The sequence below is a fragment of the Centropristis striata genome, chromosome 4, assembly GCF_030273125.1.
Source record: "Centropristis striata isolate RG_2023a ecotype Rhode Island chromosome 4, C.striata_1.0, whole genome shotgun sequence".
In the NCBI taxonomy this organism is placed as follows: Eukaryota; Metazoa; Chordata; class Actinopteri; order Perciformes; family Serranidae; genus Centropristis; species Centropristis striata.
In genome coordinates, this window is record NC_081520.1 from 33,022,422 (window position 1) to 33,046,027 (window position 23,606).

Genomic DNA, 23,606 nt, shown 5'->3' on the forward strand with positions numbered 1-23,606 from the left:
TGGGTGCGTTTGTTTTCCTCGTCTCCCTGGCTCTGCTTAGTGTCAGATGTAGAGTTTGATCCAATGAGCTGTTTGACTCGCAGCGTTTTCTCTTTTTCTCTGTCCTCGAAACAGAAAACAAACAAGGCTGCAGATTAAAATAGCAGCCACGCTATGTTATTATACATAACACTTCCAATCCAAAGTAACTGAGTGTGTCTTTCTGGAGTTGCCTGCTTTGCGCCACAGCATTGTAAGCCTAACAAATAAACTGAGGACTGTGGCCACATGTGAGACAGCTTCAAGTGGCTGTGTGGGTTTTGTTTTTGTGCGTTAAATGTTGTTTTTGGTCACTTACGCTGTGCCATTTACAAGCATGTCGGAAAAGGAGCTGAAACTGCTCCAACTAACTAAACGGTTCATTTCTGGCTGTTGGGATTATTTTTTCCCCAAAAATTGTAAGGCGTCTTGAAATTATAGCCAAGAAACACACACATGGAACACACAGTCCCCAATGCTTGTTGTTGATAACTGTCTGTGTTTTGTTTGTTGGATGAAGAGTTAACGCGCACACAGACAGACACACTATCGTGTGAAAGCAGTCACTTATACAGCCATATACATCTTGAGAAAGACATTCCCATGGCAGCTTAGAGGCCAAAAAAGTGCTGAGTCGTCGTCAGCACTTCCCAAAAGCTCCTCAAGTTCAAATGTGAACATGAAGTGAAAGTCAAAGCAGAGAAGTTTGGTCTGGCTGGGAGAGATACACAAACACACACACACACACACACACACACACACACACACACACACACACACATACACACACACACACACACACACGCCTTAAAATCTAATAAAGGTTTTGTTAAAATAGTTATTTTACGTTGAATAAGAATACAATTTATAAATTAAAGCTGGAAGCAGTGATGAACGGGCCCGAGCTGTCGGGGGAGCCAGCCGGCCCGGGTCCAGTGATCGTTGAAGGGGCGAGGTAATCAAGGACTCTCTGCTGAGTACACTGACACCTCATGCAAGTCTCTACGCCAACAAATGGTTCATTAGTTAGAAAAAGGGGGTGTGGTAATCAAAAAGGGCAGAACTTTATGAAATATTGTTAAGTTTGAGGCAGATTGAACAATGTACGGTGAAGTCATACAGTCTCGTGTTTTATGCCAAAACGCCATATTTTGCTGCCATGCGATGTCCACATAGTTTGATGGTCTGCAAAGCTTTAATAACTTTTTATGTCAAAGGCCTTTTGATGGTACTGAACAAGCCCGAAGACGATCGGATGAAATCTGTAGGAGGAGTTTGTTTAAGTATGCGGCGTGGAAATGGCGAAAACATCTAAAACTTCCTGTTCATTTTTGGGTATGGCTTCTTGAGACTTTTTGGTGCGTCTTCCCATGATACATGTATGTACCAAATTACATGTCTCTACGACGAACCTGTTTTAGGGGCTCAATTCTAGGGGGCGCTAGTAGGTCATTTTGCCACGCCCATTTCTGAAACCAATGAAATACGTACATTTTCTGCGGGATTTAATTTTGTCCCAAGTTTGCTGATTTTTGGAATATGATAAAGCCCTCATTTGCCATTGTAATAATAATAAATGGACCAATTTCAATAGGGTCCTCACACTGTTAGTGCTCGGGCCCTAGATAAGAACTGATGCTGTGGTATTTAAAATTTAATCTTCAACCCAATTAATTAAAATGAGAATAAAACTGAGCAGGTAGTCGGTGGGGAGAGCTGACAGACAACAGCTCTGTTTCAAATAAAAAAAAAACATTCCTGATGATGAGACATTGTTAGGCTGATGCATTGTTTACTACAAAGCTTTGCACCTGTTACGCTGCTCTCCTCTGCTCATCGCTGCGTCTCTTAAAGACAGCTGTTCTCCTGCCAGGCACAATAAAATCAAAGCAAGATTTTATCATCTTGTAAATGCTGCAGTGAAATTGTTTCAAGTATGTTTATTTCCAGTGCTTCTCCAGCTGAAACCACACAGACAGACCAGCAAGAGAACTCTTTCACATTTCCATCCAGTTTGCATGGAGAATGACTAGATGTCAGCTCTTAAATTAAACTCTTATCAGCTATTTTTATTGTTATCACTATATTTGTCCAAACAAATGTACCTTTAGTTGTACCAGGCATGAAAATGAACAAGAAATTGAAGAAAACAAGAGTGGTCTAACTGACTGACTGTAAGCTCAATACCAGTCATGCATTGGGAGCTTACCAGCTGTTTATTCAAACTAAACCATGTGATGATGCAGTTTTTCAGTGAGAATGACTGTAGCAGCGACACATACACACACACACACACACACACACAGGCCTGTCACGATAATTACTATATCAACTTATCGTTTGACACATAAAAATGGACACGATTTTTTTTTTCTGAATAAAAGTCATATATACAATATATGACTTTTTGTGCTTTGATTTTATTTAAAAAAATATAATACATAATGTTTATCTCAGTGCATTTTTTTGTTAACAGAGCCTGAAAGTTTTGTTTTGATATTTTAATATGTCTTTTCCACATTTCAATTCCAATCTTGAATATTCTCGACATTTAAAAATGAATTGCTGTGGAAAAGGATGTACTTATTATGCTCTAATACCGTTAGAACAAAAACGATACAATGATACTATTGTTTATCGTGATAGTTTCTGGGAAAATATATTAAAAAAATGTGTCATCATGACAGGCCTACACACACACACACACACACACACACACACACACTCACACACACTCACACTCACCAGACACAGCAGCAGCCTCTTGCAGCAATCACTGCCATTATAAAAGATAAATATTGATATATCGCCTAGGTGCATGCTGCACCAAGATAGACTTGGTATCCTCTCTGTCTACTGTGAATCCCAGCATCCTTTCGCTGCGCGCTCTCCTTCTGCACTCCCCGCTCTCTCCAGCATTACAGAGAATGCCAGAGCCATGTTGCCATGGAAACCACTACGGCTATTCAGCAGAATATCATCCACACAAAAAAAAAAAAAATCATTTCCCTCTGCATCTGTCTGCGGCATCCTCATATGCACGTCTGTCTGCCTCGCCGCCTGCATCTGTCGGCTAGTGTAACTTCCTGTCTGAGTCACTACCTGCTACCTGCTTCAGCACCTCAGCTTCTCCCGTTAGACTGCAAGGAGACATTATTTTCTTCAGGAGGGGAGAAAACTGAGGAAACAGTGGTCTTTTTTTTGCTCGTCTTGGATTTTATAAGCTACAATACAGTATGATACCACTTATTATCCTCATGTTTTATATTCCCTCTGTTTCATTCCTCACCCCTCTCTCCTTCCTTCCCTCTCCCAGCCCCCGGTTGTGTGTGCTCCCAAGGCTGGCTGAGGGCTGCTGTCTCTTTGCCAAAGCTAACAGCTAGCAGGGATGAAAGGCCACTTCTCATTGCCCTGCCTGGCCTGCTGCTGTCAGAGCAGTCCACTTCACGTCCATTGAGAAAATGTCTTCAATGCACTTTGCAGCCGTGCCAGCTCCACAGTTATACCTCATGACAAATGATGAAATTACTTTGGATTCTGCTCAAAATACAACTCAGCTCCTTATTCTTACATTATGATGTTGTGTTTGAATTTAGTCTGTTCCAGGAGTAAAAAAAAAAGAAAGGACATTTAGTGTATGCTGTCCCTCTTTACGTCTCTCACAAGGGAATAAGCTGTTCGTTTTAACGTTAAATCTATAGCTGTGAGCTATAACCCTGCCTAGCCAAAATACCTTTCATAAATGCATGCTTTTTCATGCAGCCTCTTGGCTATGCATAACACCATGCATGCAGTAAATGAGCACACAAGTGTCTGATTCACATCCACCTTACATTTGTAGCAGCCCAGTGGTGAGACTCGGAGTAATATGGATGCAGAGTGGAAAACCACCATCATTCACGAAAAAACTTGCTGCGCCAAAACACTGCTTAAAGATCACATTTGTTGTTGGCACAAAGACTTTCTCTTCAAAAAGTTCTTGAACTAATACTATAAAGATATAGAAAATTGGGAATGTTTAGCTCAATAGATGTTAACAATGAGTGAGCTCTAACTTTCTTCTATGTTTCTGTATTTAAATGTTCTTAACTTGATTTTTAAAACAGTTTTACTATTGGTTTATCACACAGAGGGGTTGACTTAAAGATGAGAAAAAAAGTCACCAGGCCAATTAGTGTTGACAGAATGTGACTAATAGGCCATTGTCAAAGAAAATGTTACAGTAGGAAAAGCTGGGTCTGGTGTAGCCAGCAGATATTTGTAAAACAGATAATAGATAATCTTCTTTATGTCAGTGGTGGAAAAAGTATTCAGATCCCTAACTTAAGTAAAAGTACTAATATCACACTGTGAAATGACTTCCGCTACAAGTAAAAGTCCTGCATTCAAAACTTACTGAAGTAAAAGTACAAAAGTATCAGCATCAAAATGTACTTTAAGTATTAAAAGTAAAAGTACTCATATACTATCGTTTCTCGTGATAGTTTCTGGGAAAATATATCGTCCTAAAGAATGTGTTATGGTGACAGACCTAGTTATTAGTGATTAGTGTTATGTGTTAAAACTTGGCACTGAGTCTGATACTCCTGCAAGGCGTCATTCCACTCCTATACAGTTGAATCAAACCAGTGACAGTGAGTGATTCTCCCACACTGACGTCACTCACACCACCATGTCTTTATCTGATCCGTCAGGCAGAGAGGCTTTTTGTCTTCTGTACTTGGTATTCTGATGTCAGTCAGTGAGCTGTACGTACCGCCACTTCTCGGTGAACAGAGAACAGAACGCACAGTGACGACATTCAGATGACGAGCAGCCGTGGCGAGATGATCGCTGCTCCTGGTTCCCTGCTCAGTGTGTGTACGTCTGTGTGTCTTTGTCTAATGAAGCCTTTGCATCAGTGTTTTTCTCTTTGTGTGTGTGTGTGTGATTTTTTTATAGTGTTTAAGGGAAGAATTGTTGACATACTAGTTATGGACTTTAGCTTGCTTCCTCTTCTGTCCTTTCTTGATTATTCCCTACTTATGCTGCGATTCACAACTCAAAACAAAACAGACCACTTAAAGTTTGAGTCCTACTTGTGAACTTCGGCAAATCCATCTTCTCTGACATCACACGACAAGGAAGTGCATGTTATACAGGTGCATCTCAATAAATTAAAATATGATGGAAAAGTCCATTTCCATAGTTCAAGTCAAACAGCCCCAACCAAGTATTGAGTCATACAGATGGACAAACTTTTCAGAGACCAACATTTCTATATTAAACATACTTTTAAAATTGGTCTTTTATAATATTTAAATTTTTTGAGACACTGAATTTTAGGTCTTCATTAAATGTAAGCCATAATCATTATAATTAGAGGAAATTAAATAAATTCAAACATGAAATGTTTCATTCTGTGTGTAATGGATCTATATAATGTGTTATTTCCACTTTTTGAGTTGAATTACTGACATAAATAAACTTTTCTATGATATTGTAATTTATTGAGATGCACCTGTAAATGGCGACATGAGGTATATTTGCCTGTATTTATTTATTTATTTATTTATTTAAAAACTCTCTTATAATTAAACCTGCTTTTCCAAGTAAAACAGCCCTGCAAAATTAAATGCATAATGGCGTCTGATAGCTCATGCTTCGTTTTTTTCTCCACTGTTTTGTAATGATATGCAAGGAGGTTGATAACTTAATGTCCTCTTCCCCAGCTTCGAGAAACAAATCGCAAATTTACAAGATTTAAGTGGCAAATCTAGAAAAAAAGGTGCAGATTTACAAAATTTAGAGGGGCAAAGTTGTGACAAAAAAGGTTGCAGATTTATGAGAAAAAAGTCGCAAACCTACGAGAAAAAAGTAGCAGGATCTGTGACTTTTTTTCCTCATAGATTTGCCACTTTAAGCTTGTAAATCTGCGATTTTTTCTTGAAATATTACCCCCCCCCCCCGATCCATATTTTTTTTTTTTGTCATACTTGGCCCTAATATGCCGTCGTAGAAGACTACAAGAAAGCAATCTAGGGGTGTAGAGCAATAAGTGAGCTTGACATAAAACATGACAAGATAATCAAACATTAGACATGCACTGTTTACGTCTGTTATTTGTATGTACTGCAAGCATCATTTTTGTTTGTTTTTATGGAAACTAGAAGGGGAGAGGTGTTGAAAGGCCGCCTGGATTCAGGTTGAGGTTAAATAGTGTGTTGTCTCTGCTGGCACTGTGATATGTCAGTGAAGGAGCCAGACTGGGCAGCAGTTCAGGGCTTCCACTGACTGACCCAAGCTGTTTAACTCTTCCCAGATGAAAGACTGTACATGCCGGACAATGAGACCAAGTACTAAAGTTAAGTTGTCATTTCTGTCTTTGTCTCTTCCTCTTTTTTCTGATAGGTGTCAGCAATCTAAAAAAAGTTTTTATTAATTTTAGCCCCTGGGCAGAGTAAACTTCTCTTTGACCAGACTCCAGAGGAAAACCGTTTTTTTCTAACTTAGAATCTGCCCGGTGCGACTAAAATAGGCAGGTGCAAATATGGTTTAACCCTAAAAAAATCTAACAAAAGGTTTCTCAGTGGTTTACAGTAGTATCAGATGTACTAAAAAAAACATACTAAAAGTTTACCAATTTTTCACTGTGTCTTTAAAATGACCATTACTTGTTTTAGTCAGGCAGCTGAGCTAAATAAAGGGAACTCGCCGGACAAAAGCTTCACATTTTTTCCACATGCTCTCTATCACCAAGTTTTAATTTTTGATGGAAGCCACCTCATCAAGATTGTGGATCAGAGATGGCAGCCAGATAAAATCTATAGATAGATAGATAGATAGATAGATAGATAGATAGATAGATAGATAGATAGATAGATAGATAGATAGATAGATAGATAGATAGATAGATAGATAGGTAGGTAGGTAGGTAGGTAGGTAGGTAGGTAGGTAGGTAGGTAGACAGACAGACAGACAGACAGACAGACAGACAGACAGACAGACAGACAGACAGACAGACAGACAGACAGACAGACAGACAGACAGACAGACAGACAGACTTTATTCATCCCAAGCTGGGAAATTACAGTATGACAACTATGAGAACCAATCTTCCAAGCCACTTAGAAGGTCACTGTGGTGTCAAAATATACATTTTCTGGGTGAATCATTTAAAGCAGGCATGTCCAAACTATTCCACAAAGGGCCGTGTGGCTGCAGGTTTTCGTTCCAACCAAGCAGCAGCACACCAGACTTGACTCAGTTAATCAACTGATCTCAGTCTCCAGACAGTTGATTGGTCAAACTGTGTGCTTTTGCTTGGTTGAAACGAAAACCTGCAGCCACACGGCCCTTTGTGAAATAGTTTGGACATGCCTGATTTAAAGCTATTGAGAATATCACTAGATGATTATTTGCTAATAGATATGTTCATTTTGGCCATGTGTTTATGTAATTTCGAACTCATTAATATAGGTCATATACGGTACATATAAATAACATAAATGACACCTTTCTAGTGGGTAGATTTTGGTAAATTTATAAATTAGTATGTTATTAAGGACATCTAATACTACAACTTTTTTAAGGTTCTGTGTTTTTTTTCATATATGCACCCGCCTAAAAAAGTGTTTACACTAGTGTGACTTAAATCACGATGGCCTAATAAACACATGACGTCTCTGCTGTGAGTATGTATGCTCTGCCTTCTAAAACATCTTCGTAATGTTGCACAAAACATTCTCTGTCTGGACTAGACTAACCACAGCTTGCTCTGTAGGCTGATCCTGATGGGAACAGCAGTTACTGTATTTGTAGAGAAAAGGTCTTTAATACCCCCCTTTTGTATTTGCATTACAAATTTGTGTGGGTGAGACCATATTTGTGGCCGGGAATTGAAAAAGGGCAACTCCCCCAGTTGACACCGGTGACACTAAAGTGGAAAAAGTTAATGTGTAAGCTTAGACACATTTTATTACCATCATTGGAGTATGGAGGATCTTACCATATGCATGGAAGGGGCTGGGAATGTGAAAGCTTCTTTCATACTCTGAGGTGCTCCTGTCTTGACTTACATCGAAACACTCAGGCTCTGTTTTGTACTCACACACACACACACACACACACACACACACACACACACACAAACACACACACACACACACAGCATCGTCTTCACACCGCACAACACAAACAGGCAAACACACACACAGCACAAGCTCATCCATCTTTGCATGCTGTGGCAAGCGGAGCCAGCTGCACTGTCCTGATTCAATAAGTTTGGAGGAATGTTAACAACCTCTTCAGGAATGCTGCATTCCCAAGCAGTGGATTCCCAGTCATGTTGGGGGATCCAGACACAGGGGCCTACTGAGGGAGAGAGCGCCAGGATAACCTCCGTCTCTGAAAGGGGAAAGTTGTTTTTTTTTAATCTATAAACATGCTGTAGCATTTTTAATATTGAGCTTAGCGGAGACTAGTCCAGAGTAGGCCTGTCAAGATAACACATTTTTTAGGACGATATATTTTCCCAGGAACTGTCACGATAAACGATAGCATCGTTGTATCGATGTTGTTTTAGTTTTATAATGATATTAGAGCATAATAAGTATAAGTATCCTTTTCCACAGCAATTAATTTTTAAATCTTGAATATTAAACATTGGAATTAAAATGTGGAAAATAAATATTTAAATATCCTAGATATATAAAACTTAAATAAATAAACTACAACCAGAACAAATAAAATAGACTTTCAGGCTCTGTTAACAAAACATTGCAATAAGATAATCATTATGTATTATATTATTTTCTTATTAAAATAACATATAAATAGCTGGAATGGCTGCTTAGGAAAAATATTGTTTTTTTTCGGCAATTCGCACTGCCTGTCAAACATTTGCTGCATTACTTTAAACACAAAAAAGCACAAAAAGTCACGCATGTAAACGACACTATATATTGAGTCCAGAAAAAAAATATCGTATCCATTTTTATATATTGAACGATAAGTCGATACAGTAATTATCGTGACAGGCCTAGGCCAGAGGTTCCCTTTTTTATTAATTCATTATTTTTAGCCATTAATCCATCCATTCATCAGAACTGTTTATTCAGTACTTTTAACCAAATCGTTTAGACTTGGTAATTACTGGCACACTTTATATAGCGTATGAACACCACATACAGTCATGGAAAAAACTATTATATTACTATTATTAAACTATTATTTTCTTCAATTTCTTGTTCATTTTACTGTCTGGTACAACTAAATCTAAATTTGTTTCGACAAATATGATGATAACAACAAAAATAGCTCATAAGAGTCTAATTTAAGAACTGGTATCTTGACATTTTCCATGGTTTTCTTGATAATGATTTTGGTTATTATCAAGGAAACCATGGAAAATGGCTTGATATCAGCAACTCTTATGAGCTATTATTTGTTATTATATTTGTCCAAACAAATGTACCTTTAGTTGTACCAGGCATTAAAATAAACAATAAAAGTGAAGAAAACAAGGGGTAGTCTAATATTTTTTCTGTGACTGTAAGTATTACAGCTGATTTAGTATGTGTATGTTTATATATATATATATATATATATATATATATATATATATATATATATAAACATACACATATATATATATATATATATATATATATATATATATATATATATTTAGTCTAATCGTATTTTCTTTTTGTCAAATTTGTTGATCTCTTCTTTGAATTTTTCCAAGTGCCGTCTAGCACCTGCAAAAGTACAACCATGGGGTACAAGTACCCCTGTTTGGGATCACTGGACTTGCTGATGCTGAATTTTTAGGCCAATGCTTTGCAGATATGAATATTTTATATAATAAGATTAAAAAAATTGAATATTGGTAGATTTTAGTCTATAACACGCACATTTTTAAAAATAGAAAAAATCTACAAATTATCACGCATAGTAAGAGGGATATGTTAAAGTTGAAATAAATCAATTTGCAAGCAATCTCTGGAGGAAAAACTATGTAATGTTGGCATTATTCTAAGTTACCTAAAAAAAAAATCTTTTTGAAATCCATGATTTTTAATTTTTGGGTAGGTTCAATGAAAAATAGATTTTTGTTGTGGCCAAGTAAGTCTTTTCACACTCCTGTTTTTGTAGCAAATAAACTTTAAAGTTGCTTGTAGGCAGATTTTGTTTCCTTTTGACAGAGCCAGGATAGCTGTTTCTACCCGTTTCCAGTGTTTGTGCTAAGCTAACTGACTGACTGACTGTAGCATCATATTTACTGTACAAACATGAGAGTGACATCAGTTTTCTCAAGAAAATTAATGAGTGCGTTTCCTAAATTATGTAATATTCCTTTTAAAATAAGCTTGTAGTAGGCCTTATGAATGCATTGATAAGCTGAAATGTCCATCAGCATTAGTTTGTCATTTTGCTATTGATACTAACTTTCTTCTCTCCTCAATTATCTGAAAGGATGACTTTTTGGAAGTAACAGGTTTTCCTCCAGACACTGATTATATGAGATATTTTTCTTACTTTTGGCAAACAACACAAGATCACCCCTGCCAGATACAACTGACATCTTTCCAAACAGTCAGCTATTGAGGCTTGAACAGTTACAATCGTTATTTCACACCGACATCTCATCTTGTGCCATCTGGAAAAGAACACAAACTTTAACTGGTTGGAACAAAATGTGACCATGGGGGGGGGCAAAAAGAAAAACAGACCCAGATTGAGAGATAGGCTGTTTGTTTTGTCTGCAGCTCCACTGTGTCCTTGGATCAGCGTCTGGGAAAAAGCCTGATGCTAAGACGATGAAAGTTTCAGAGGTGTAACTGACTGTTTGTCCCTTCACATCACAGTCTGTTCCAAGACCTGATCCAACAGGACCAAACTGCTCTCCTTGACAACTGTCTCCTTGTTCTGCTCTCAGTCCCCCTTCCTGTCATCTCAGCCCCCTTTCTTCTTCTTCCCAAGGCCTCTCCGTAGGGACGGGTCTCTCCTCATTGATTCCTCCCAGTATCTTTTCCCAAACCTCCTCCTCTTTTCTTCTCATCCCCTCTGGTCCTTTTCTCTGTTGATAGCCGAACCAGCTGTGGCTCCAGCAGCAACAGCTGCCCAAGCTCTGCACCTCTCATACACATATGCATGCCTGTGTGCTTACACACAAATACAGACTCATACCGACACAGACAGACACACAGACAGTGTGTGCTGTGTGCGAGTGGACCAGGATGTTCCCTTCTCTCTTCCCACCGGCTGGCTTGCTGGGCTGCGGATGTTTTTTCTGTCTCCCCCTGTGTATCCCTCACTTTCTTCTGTCCTTTTTTTGCATTCAGTTACTTTTTATTAGTCCGGTGCAAATATGGTTTAACTTACTTAAAAACTTACTTAAAAACATACTAAAAGTTTACCAATTTTTGACTCCAAGAAATGCCTCATTTTCAAAATGACCTGGTCTTAAAAATGACCATTACTCCTTCTAGTCAGGAGGCTGAGCTAAATAAAGGGAACACGTTGGACAAAAGCACCACATTTTTTCCACATGCTCTCCATTACCACACGTTTCAATTTTTGATGGGAGCCACTTCATCAAGATGGCGGATCTAGGTTGGCTGCCATATAAAGTCTATGAGAACCAATATATCTTCCAAGCCACTCAGAAGGTCAATCTTGGTGTCAAAATCTACATTTTCTGGGTCAAAGAATCATTTAAAGCTATTGAGAATATCACTCGATGATTATTTGATCTAACAGATATGTTCATTTTGGCATTATGTATTGACGTAATTTCGAACTCATTAATATAGGTCATATACAGTACATCAGTGGTGGGCCGTCAGGGCCAGCAAGGCCTTCTCTGCTGGCCTAACATAACCAGAAATCATGATCATGATTATGATAAAGGTTAATTTAATTTTTCATTTACTTTCCCTAAATATCTAAAAGTATTCATATTCTCCTCATGTCATATTATGCTCCTTCCAGTGCTGTTGTTTTTAGGTTAGAGTTTTTATCCAATCAGAATTCAGCTATCTTATGTTGCCAGGCTGTATGAAATCTGCCCGGGCCTTCAGAATCAACAATGCGGGCGTCTGTGCACTGTAAGTGAACGGGCAAATACAGTTGATAGATAGTTGCGATAGCCAATCAGATCACGAGTTGTGTCAGTAAGGCCCTCTAGCTGGCCTCACGTTGAATGTGACATTTACGCGTCCTGTGATTGGATATGGATACTTACTAGTTTGAGCCACGGCAGCGCTATGCAGATCAACAGAGTCACACCCGGGACTGTTAACGGTATGTAAATAATCTGGCGCATTGGCGCAGCTGTGTGGTTGTACTCAAAGCAACAGGTCACAGAGAGTTGTGATATGTCACGTTTTGACATGAAAAAGTTTTTTCACAAAGAGACTCGTTTATTGTGTCGCTGTCGCCGTCTTGTTAGTGTCTTTCTGATATTAAACTGCGATTTTGCAATTTATTGTACAATCTTGTTAAAGCTTGCATATTCTTTGTGGACTCATTTAATAAAACTTTTTGGAAAGATCATTTTAAAGACCCTTTTATTTTTAAGTTTTGACAGTAGCATATCATATATGTTTTAATTGCTAATGCGGTATTGTTGATTTTTAAAATGCGCCGGATAATAGCCCATTTTGTAAACAACTGAGGTGATGCAATGCCTAGTAGTGCTTAAGTGTGTTTCTAACTACTCTCCAGTCCTGGTGTTATAAATGCTGGCAAAATGAAAGGTATTTATTGACTAAGTTGGACATCACTGAAGGCCTAAGTGTGAAATGCACCGCCCGCCACTGCAGTACATATATTCTGAAAATGGTAACATGCATAAATTTAATTGAACTTTATTAGCTTTACTCATATTATTTATTACATTTACAACCTCACAGATCTGTGCATTTCCAGTGAGCCGTCCTGCATGAGCACCTTACACCACAGACGCTTACAGTTTCCCTTCAGTAATTGCAGATTTCTCTTTTCTCATATGGCTTTGCTTAGTGTTGGTGGCTTCTTTCCCCTTGAAAATGACACCTTTCTAGTGGTCAGATTTTGGTAAAATTTTAGTATGTTATTAAGGACATCTAATACTACAAAAACAGCTGAGAAACCTTTTGTTAGTTTTTTTTTAGGGTTGGGTGGGTTTTTTTCATATACTATGCACCCACCTTTATCAGCCTTGCTCTCCTTTTTACAACATGTTTCTCTCTCTCTGTCTCTCTCTCCCCGCACGTCTGTCACGTTTCTCCTTTGTCTTGCCAAAATTGTGGTTTTTCCAGCATTGTTTGCCTCGCAAGTGATTCATCAAAAAATGTTAAATGTTAAAATCTGTTCGCCTCATTTGTCACATATAAACACGAAAGCATTGTTACTTAAAAGAAAGTGCTGAAAAGAAATGGTGGTAGAGTGACAGTGTCCACATGAATGTGCTGCAGTTAACTGTATGTTTTTAATAAGTAATAGTTGTTGAGACTTTTACTGAGTTGTAAACATGCAGAGGAGAATTTAATAAGCCAGCATGGGCTCTATGAATTTGCACAGTTTCTCCGATAAATTCTATGCATGCACGATGGAGCCAGACCTCAGGAAGTAGAGCGGCTCACAACTTTTTTGTTTTGGCCCTTAAAATCTTGCAATATCTACTCATAACCCCCAAGAACACGCTATGTACTATACAGTCATGAAAAACAACCACCCTTGTTTTCTTCAATTTCTTCTTCATGTTAATGCCTGGTACAACTAAAGGTACATTTGTTTGGACAAGTACAAATGATAACAACAAAAGTAGTTCATAAAAGTTTAATTTAAGAGCTGATATCTAGACATTTTCCATGGTTTTCTTGTTGATGATTTTGGTTATTATCAAGAAAACTATTGAAAATGTCTAGATATCTGCTCTTAATTTAAGCTGTTTCCAGTCTTTGTGCTAAGCTAAGTTAGCTAGCTGCTGGCTAGTAGCTTCAGCTTATTTCCCAAAATTTCAACCATCTTTTAACTTTTCACACTACAAGTACACAAGCTACACTGTAAAAAATGTTTGTAGAAATTACAGTAAAACACTGTCATTTGCATGAGAAATAGAGCTTGAAATTAAAAATTGCATATCGCCGTATTAGACACGTTTAATTACCATAAATCAAGGAATAGTACAAAACTTTTGAAAAACTGTAGGAAACACAAATACAATTTTCATGTAAAATTAATGGAGAAATACCATATTTTCACAATTACCCTGAAAATAAAAGGGACTTTTCATTTAAGTAGTTTACAGTAGAAAACCCACTCACTGTAATTTTTACAGTGAAGTTCTGGCAAGTGTACTAATGATACCAAAACCTAACCTTGACTTCAGCTCTCAGGCCATACAGTCTTGTGATGTAGAAGAGAGAGAGAATAGAATAGGACAATGTCCTCCATAAACAAGACTCAGTAATGGTGGCCACATGTCTCACCACACATGCAAATGTTTAACCATGCTCCTCCCCTCTCTGTCTCACTCTTACAAACACTTGCACCCCATTTCTTTGTTTTTGTCTCTGTCCTACGGAGCAGATATCCATACACTAGTTTCTTGTCTGCAGCAGCAATCCACTGAATAGTTTGAATTTCAGCTTCCCTCAGCCTGCCTGTCTGCAGTAGTGGAAAAAGTATTCAGATCTCTTACTTGAGTAAAGGTACTGATACCACACTGTGAAATTATTCCACTACAAGTAAAAGTCCTGTATTGAAAAAACTTACTGAAGTAAAAGTACAAAAGTATCAAGATCAAAATGTACTTATATTATCAAAGGTAAAAGTACTCATTATGCAGAATGGACCCACTCAAATTGTTATATATATTATTATATTATTATGATCGCTGCATTTGTGTAAGCAGCATTTTTACTTACTCAAGGTAGGGCTCATTTTAACTACTTAATATACTGTTATGATGTTTAATTAAAAAAAAATGTCTAATCGCTTTAAATTGATCATGTTTTTCGTGTTAAATCTTCACCTAAAAAGTAACTAAAGCTGCCAGCTAAATGTAGTGGAGTAAAAAGTACAATATTTGCCTAAAAATGTAGTGGAGTAGAAGTATAAAGTTACATAAAATGGAAATACTCAAGTAAAGTACAAGTACCTCAAAATTGTACTGAAGCACAATTCTTGAGTAAATGTACTTAGTTACATTCCACCACTGTCTGTCTGTCTGTCTGCCTGTCTGTCCGCCTGTCTGTCTGTCTGTCTGTCTGTCTGTCTGTCTGTCTGTCTGTCTGTCTGTCTGTCTGCCTGTCTGCCTGTCTGTCTGTCTGTCTGTCTGTCTATCTGCCTGTCTGTCTGTCTGTTGTTCTGTCAGTGTTTGCTCCATTTCTCTTCGTAGCATTCCTTCCTTGCAGCCCCCAAGGCCGTCGTTCCTGTAACTGATCTTTATTTCTGTCTCCGTATCGCTTCATATGGAATCAATATTTTCTGTTTGGCAGTACAGTAATGTTAAGAGCGAGCTGTAGGAGGGAATGTGAGGATAGAGGAGAGGTGAAGGGGGGGAGGGAGAGAAACAGATGATGGGGGTGAAAGACAGAGTGGAGAGTGGAGGCAGGATAAGACAACAGAGTTTCAGGAGAAAGAAGAGAAACACATGGAAAGTTGAAACAAAGGGGAGGACTCTGTAGATCTCTGGAATGATTTAAGCTGCCTGCCTGACTTGCCAGCACTGAGACGACTGGTGAGCAGGCTGCCAGAGCGGAGAACAGCAGATGTGTTCTGGTCTGGGATGGATAGATTGATGTATCAATTTTTACCCGGAGCTTGATGTGTAGGAAGCTGGAGCTCGAGTGGTTTGCTCCACGCGCTGCACAAACACTGACTCATGCAGGCGTCTGTAGTTTGGCTCGGAGATCCTGACAGCAGCTCATTTCTGCACCGTCAGTGAGTCCAACCTGAATCACGACTCCTCTCGGTCTGCAGGATTTACGATGATTTGAGTCAGTGTGTCTCTTCATTGTTCCAATCATAACTAATGATTTGTTCCCTTGGAAAAAGCCCTCATACACACACTGTAGCTGTTAAAAGTCAGTCACTAACTTGTCACAGGTCCACCTCTGCAGTTTTCTACACTGTAAAAAGTGTTTGTAGAAATTACAGTAAAACACTGTCAAATTGCATGAGAAATAGGGCATAAAATTAAAAATTGCATATCACTGTAATAGACACTTTTAATTACCATAAAACAAGGAATAGTACAAAACTTTTGAAAAACTGTAGAAAACATGCAGTTTTATTTTAAAAATATAACATTTTCATGTAAAATGATTGCCACAAGGACACAATTACCCTAAAAATAAAGGGACTTTTCAGTTTAAATTACAGTTTTTGCTGATATTTACATTTAAATTTACAGTAGAAAATCCACTCGCTGTAATTTTTTCCGGTGAAGTTCTGGCAACCACAGCTGCTGGCATTTTACCGTAAATTAAACCGATTTTTTTTTACAGTGTAGTTTCCAGACACACAGATTGTGCACAGAACCCCTGATGCTTCTGTTTGCAATCAAATGCTGCTTGAGTCAGATGCTAGATAAAAATGTGTGCTTTTAATTTGAATATGATTGTCCACATTTCTTATGGCTTCTTTCCATATTTTTTAGGGCAATTTTCACAATGTCTATACCAGTACGTCCTTATCGATACCAATAGAGTACTCAATTTGACATAATTCTATTTCTTTTTTTTTCATTCAATAACTATCATGTTAATTATTATTTCTGCCCTCATATCAAAACAAGATTTAGACAATAAACTGTACAGCTCAGGCTATAATAATGTTTTTTCCAGTATTATTCTGTCGGAGGGTTTGGTTTCAAGTCTGAACTTTATTTTTAAGAAAGGAAGGGTTTTTTTTTTAGAAGGAAGTATCAAAGCAACTTCTCCATTTTGAGACGGATTCCTTATTATGTGTCATGTCTGCTTGGCCATATTACTGTTGTTGTCTGCCAGATTATCTGCCTTTCAACTTTGTGGCTCGGTCTGAAAGGATTTTTTTTTTCTTGGAGGTAGTGGGAACTTTACTGTTTCCATGTGTATTCTCTGCAAATTAAAAATATCCCTCATTCACAAAATTGGCAGGTATTTGCAGTAATCAAGGTAAACACAGAGTGTCTCTGCTATGCACAGACTTTTAATAGATCCTGTTGGGGAGGAAGTGCTACCTGTGCCCGCCTGTGTTTTAATTGGTTCCCAACGTGAATGCCCCATGGCGCCTTCATTTTCACACATTAAACCTTTTGGTTTCAACAGCTCTGATTGTTGCTGAAAAGCTAGAAAACCATGTGAAGGACTGTCCAGTCGGTCACTTACTAAGCCAAGTCTGAAACTTCCTGACAGCAACTCATGTTAAGCGTGGCGGATTTCCTTTTGGCAATAGATAGCATGAACACTGCATTTGTAAGGTTTCCTTTACTTGTATCCAATCCAATCCAATCCAATCCACTTTATTTATATAGCACAATTTTAGCAAACACAAGGTTTCCAAAGTGCTGCACAAACAATAAATAGATAACACAATACAAAGAGATGTAGTAAACAATAGAACAGTACGATGCAATAACATAAAATAGATATAGATATAAAATAAAAGTTAAAAATGGGATAAAAAAATAAATAAAATAAAATGTAAAATGTACTGCCTGCACAAAATAAAATATGCATGTATACAAATAAAAACAAAAAGCAAGACCATTCAAAGCTTTAAAAGCAAATAAAATAATTTTAAAATGAATCCTAAAATGAACGGGCAGCCAGTGCAGTGAAGCTAAAACAGGTGAAATGTGCTCATACTTTCTTGTGCCAGTTAAAAGACGTGCAGCAGCATTTTGTACAAGTTGTATGTGGTCTAACTGACTAAATAATGTCGAGTGGAACTGGACAAGTTTATCCTAGCTTCAATTATCCTGCGAGGGTCCCAACTGTCTGTTGTTGTTGTTGTTGTTTTTTTGCATTTTCAGTTAAGAAGGCAACTTCTCAACAAAAACAGAAATTATTGTCATTTGTCTTCTATGATTCTCATTTGGAGACAGTGGTGGAAAAAGTATTCAGATCCCTTATTTAAGTAAAAGTACTAATACCACACTGTGAAATTACTCCACTACAAGTAAAAGTCCTGCATTCAAAACTTACTGAAGTAAAAGTACACAAGTATCAGCAACAAAATCAAGTATCAAAAGTAAAAGTACTTGTTATGCAGAATGAACCCACTCAGATTGTTTTATATATATTCCAAATATATTATTAGATTATTTGTACTGATGCATTTATGTAAGCAGCATTTTAATTTTGTAAAGATAGGGCTCATTTTAAATATTTAATACTTTTATGAGTTTTAATTTTTTTTTAAATGTCTCATGACTTTAAATGTATCATGTTTTTTATGTTAAATCTTGACTTGAAAAGTAACTAAAGCTGTCAGCTAAATGTAGTGGAGTAAAAAGTACAATATTTTCCTCAAAATGTAGTGGAGTAGAAGTATTAAGTTACATAAAATGAAAAATACTCAAGTAAAGTACAAGTACCTTAAAATTGTACTTAAGTACAGTACTTGAATAAATATACTTAGTTACTTTCCACCACTGCTTGGAGGCGAAATCGTAAATGTGTGTATTCCAGTGGCACCTGTCTAGTTTTACAGCACTAATGAGTGCCTTCGTGGCTCCAGGCAGCACAATTCTCTAGTTTATGTCCAATATTCTAACAGTGATATTTCTGCCAACAGGGATGTTGGTTTTGCCCAACGGCCAAATAGTTTCAGTGTTCTACATAGATTGGATACACCAAGCTTTGCTTCCTTCAGCAAATTAATGCACAGCAACCACCAGCCAGAGATGTTATTTGTGTCAAGTCTATCAGAATTTCCACATGACAACTACAAATACATTTTAATGTTTATTTCTGGGATGACGGCAATATACCCGTTCTTATTTGGCATAATAGTTTAACCTGTTCACATTTTTCTCTCGCCATTAATCAGCAGGCAAACCTAATAAACATTCAGTTTCACATTCAGTGTGTCTGTGAGTTAATGAGTCCTTTAACTTTTTGTGTACTGCCCTACAAAGCCTAACTGCGGTAACTACGCAAAAGGTAAAACTGAGAAAAACTGCTTTAAATTTTTTAAATGTGTTTTAACTGGCCAGCCAAATGGGTTATATGTAGATGAATGATATGACACTTTTTTCTACATGTATTGATGATGTCATTTTTATGCTAAAAAATCATGATGATTTATTTGACCTTTGACCCCAAAACCATAGTTACAGCATTGCTGTAAAAGGTTCTAATAGTAATGCAAAAACAGTGCAGTGCAGTTCTTTCAGCTTTTATATTTAGTTTTCAGTGAATAAACTTTTTCAAATTGATTTTGTTATCAGTGTATTTAAAAGTGTTTAACAACTCTATAAAAAGATGTGCATATTTTAGACTTAATATTATAAAGAAATGTTATATTTTCGTCTTAATATAATTTAATCTAACTTTTTTACTTAATCAGTATCTAGATAATAATTTCGCTTTCAAATAAACTTATAATTTCTGTTATTTTTATGTTTAAATTAGTATATATATATATAGAAAGCAGACCGTGGTAAGTGCAATTACTGCTTGGTTTTGAGTTGAATTTTGTAGTTACTGCAATTTCTTTATAATTATTTCTCTGAAATAAAGCAAAATTGAAATCTAAAACTTTGTCATAAGATAAAACAGACATCAAGGAGTTCATTTTTAGTTATAACTCAATTTCGACCAAAATGTAGTTACTGCAGTTAGGCTGCGTAAGGCAGTATACTGTTGCTATGTTTACTACAGACCGCAGGTTAATACCAGGTGTAAATGGGTTCAGTGTTGTTTTAGCCCTGAAGGAAAAATATCAGTGCAGTATTGCAAGTAATGCAAACCCAAAAAAAAATTCAACTTCAGCATTTTAGTGGCCTGATCTGTTTTTAGTCTTATTCTTTTTTATATGAACATAGCATTCTTTATATATATTTCTTACTGTCCCTCATCTTTCTGCTTGAGCAATGTAACAATTTCCTCTTCAGCTGCATGTTTGCTTTGATCCTTGAGGAAACAAACTCATGTTTGCTCAGTCTGGTGACCTCCTCACCTCACACACTCCTCACTTATCTTTCCCTCCAGCTCACACACACATACACACATAACTGTTTTATACTAGTTTATTTAGTTGTCGTGCTTGTCTGGAAAGTTATGTTTAACATTAAGCAAAAACAGTTCAAACTGAACAAATGTGCCCACTCAGATTAGTGTGTTTTGTCTTGTATCGAAGGACTACCTTTTTATTTTGGACTCCACCCCAAAGCTACTGAAGACAATTTTGGTGTTTTTTTTCCCCTGCTGCCCTCATCTTGCCACCATCTTCCCTCTTCAGTTTTTCCTTCCTTAACTCGTCTCAACACTAACTTTAATTCTCAAAAAGGAATCCAGAAGGTCACCGGTTGCTTGTTCATCTGTTTACGCCACCTCTGTGCTGATTCCCACCACAGATCCACTGCCCCTTCAGCAATGAAGTCTTTCATTGTGGGTTGCTCATATGATAGCACTACAACTTTTCCATCCTCTCATATTATATTATTTGTTTTGGGCGGCACACTTTGCTGTTCGCTGTCCCTATTTCTGTATATGTTAAAAAGCAGTTACAGTGGCCCTGAGAGCTCACAGCACTGCAACTTAAGAAAACAAAAGCAAATACAGAAAACACAAGCAAACTGAGAAAACATCTTCATCAATTTGACAACACAAGCGCAGCATTTAGAAAACGCACTGCAAAGACCACAACACAACAGAAGTGTTTCCAGAGGACACTTAGAAGTGATGCACGCGTCTGGACACGCTTGTGATATTCTCACGTTATTTCATGATAATGATAGTATATATATATAACGATCATAGCGTGCTAGCATTACCGGCCGATCGATAGCATTCTAACGTTAGCAGCTAATCTTAGCTAGTCGGCGATCGATAGCGTGCTAGCATTAGCATTCTAGCAAGACCAAGACCAACTCTGTGCCTTTGAGAGAGACCAACTAAAACGTGTATCATTCATTTATTTGATTTGTTTAACTGCAGTGTGATTGATACAGGCTAGCGGGCTAATGCTATATATCACGTTATAATGTGAAAATATCATTATCTTGAAATAACATGATAATATCACAAGCGTGTCCAGACATGTGCATCACTTTTAAGTGTCTTTTCGAAACACTTCTGTTGTGTTGTGGTCTTTGCAGTGTTATTTATAAATGCTGCACTTGTGTTGTCAAATTGATGAAGATGTTTTCTCAATTTGCTTGTGTTTTGTGTATTTGCATGTGTTTTCTTAAGTTGCAGGGCCACCGTAAGTTGCCGATGTTGGCAACCTAAGGCCAAAATAGTCAAAACCATTGCCAGTGCTAACCACTCAGTACTGTCAAAACCACCTAACACATGCTTTGAATGATCAGAGGAAGCTTTCTACCTTTCTGTGCTGATTATACAGTTTAAAACCACCTTTCTATAGCAGATACATCAGTCAATATTGATTGGTTTGGGAAAATGTAATCTTTCCCGAAGAGAAAGACGACAACCTCAGACTTAATTCAGTCTGAATATCAAGCGCCTGCAACTCTTCTCTTGGTCTCTTGGCTCTTTTTCCCAAGTTGTGAACATTATTTAATCAGGGGCATTAACTAAATCACTTCCGGATTTTCTAACACCAGAGACAGTAGGGCAGACATATATAGATTGAAGGAAAACATTAACTGTCTTTTTGTGTTTTGGCCTCCTCCCAGCTGCTGTAAGAAAATGAACCCTGGCAAAGCAGCCAGCCTTCATTCAACAAGGAAGCAAGCAATCAGTAGAAATGATCGCAGTTTAAACAAGTAACTCGATATCAAAATAGGAGAGACAGAGAAAAGAAGTGCACAATGACTCTTTATTGCTGTTTGACATACAAACAGTGCATTGTGGATGGTTGATGTATCTTGGCATAGTCTTTGGATTTGTTGGCTGGCTGAGTGACTGACCGCCTTTTGGCTGCGGGAGGGTGTCAGTGTGGTCGACGAGCAAACCGCCCTGCCTCCAGGCTGCTCCTGCAGACCTGTGGTACTGGGGTGAATGATGGATCGGGTGTAAAGGCTGTATGTCCCACCCCTGTGGTCACCGCTAATGAAAACCAGGCATGAAGAGGCAGCTGCTTTCACTTCCTGAATCTCTTACTGTTGCCTATATGAAACTGGGAATCAATGTAATGTTGTGCTGCAATCAGGGCTTTTGGGGGACTAATCCACCACAGTGGTAGCATGCCAGTGTTTGTTTATATATGGGGCAGATAGCATTTATCTAGACATTTTCCATGATTTTCTTGATAATAACCAAAATCATTATCATGAAAACCATGGAAAATGTCTAGATATCAGCTCTTAAATTAAACTCTTATAAGCTATTTTTGTTGTTATCATTATATTTGTCCAAACAAATGTACCTTTAGTTGTACCAGGCATTAAAGTTAACAATAAAGTGAAGAAAACAAAGGTGGTCTAATCATTTTTTGATGACTGTATGTCGAAAAAATTCAAATAAATTATATAAAAGCAGATTTTCCTACCTGGTCCCAGTCCTCTTCTGTACATGTATGTGTTAGTAATTAAGGGTTTGTGTGCGTGTGTTTTTAGATTTGAAAAACAGTTGTTGGCTCCACAGCTTTGTGGAATGCGTCATTTTCTAAAATACTTGGCAAGGCACTGCATTTTACTTTCATTTAAGCGTACCTTACCAGAGATACTGGTGCCTGCATCGGTTTTTACATTCTGCAGCTCTATGGTAAATGCTCCACCTGCCTTACATAAGATCTAACTGTCTGTCTCACAGAGAGGCAGCTCTGAGTGACTGGCTGACTGTTCTACATGCTAAGTCTGAAAGATCCCATTCAGTGAAAATCATAGCAGAGAATGAGGGCAGGTAGACCTGACGGTTGCAGACTAAACAAAACTTGTGAAAGAAGAGAGGCAGTCAGATCACATGTTGCATAAAACAGGACCTGGGCCTCTTCCTGCTTTGTGTCATTTTCTTGTGCTTGATATCAGTCTGGCATTGGTATCTGTTGAGGGACCTTTTGCTGTTGTCAGATAATAAAATGTAAGGCCTAAAGGTAATAGTTTGCTTACATTTCTAAAGGGAATAGTGTTATCGAAACCACAGACTGGCTCGACATTGACAGATGTGCATTGAGCCGTGAATGCAAGCCAAATCTTCCATAAATGTTCCAGACTGTTATATGATACACATCTCTCCTTTTAGTATTCACACATTCGCTCATGTTATCTTCAGCCATGTGTGCTGCATGTAAGCCAGCTGTAATGAACTCTTGAGAGACAGGAGTATTCCCCTGCCCCAGTATAAACACAGACAGGAGTGAAAACTATGTGAGTGTTTGACTCGTAACAGGCTCCTCCTCTGTGTATTTTTATAAAGCTATAAAGAACACCATGTAGAGAAAGCGCACAAGTCAGCCATTATTCCTGGACCGCTCTCCAATTGGCCACATTCCCATAGAAAACT

The 23,606-nt window shown here is 37.7% G+C and overlaps 1 protein-coding gene across 1 annotated transcript in view; it reads left to right on the forward strand.

Moving 5' to 3' along the window:
• The window catches only part of pid1 (phosphotyrosine interaction domain containing 1), a 44,008-nt gene that overhangs the window by 16,735 nt on the left and 3,667 nt on the right, over window positions 1-23,606 (forward strand). The gene's annotated exons all lie outside the window — the stretch shown is intronic.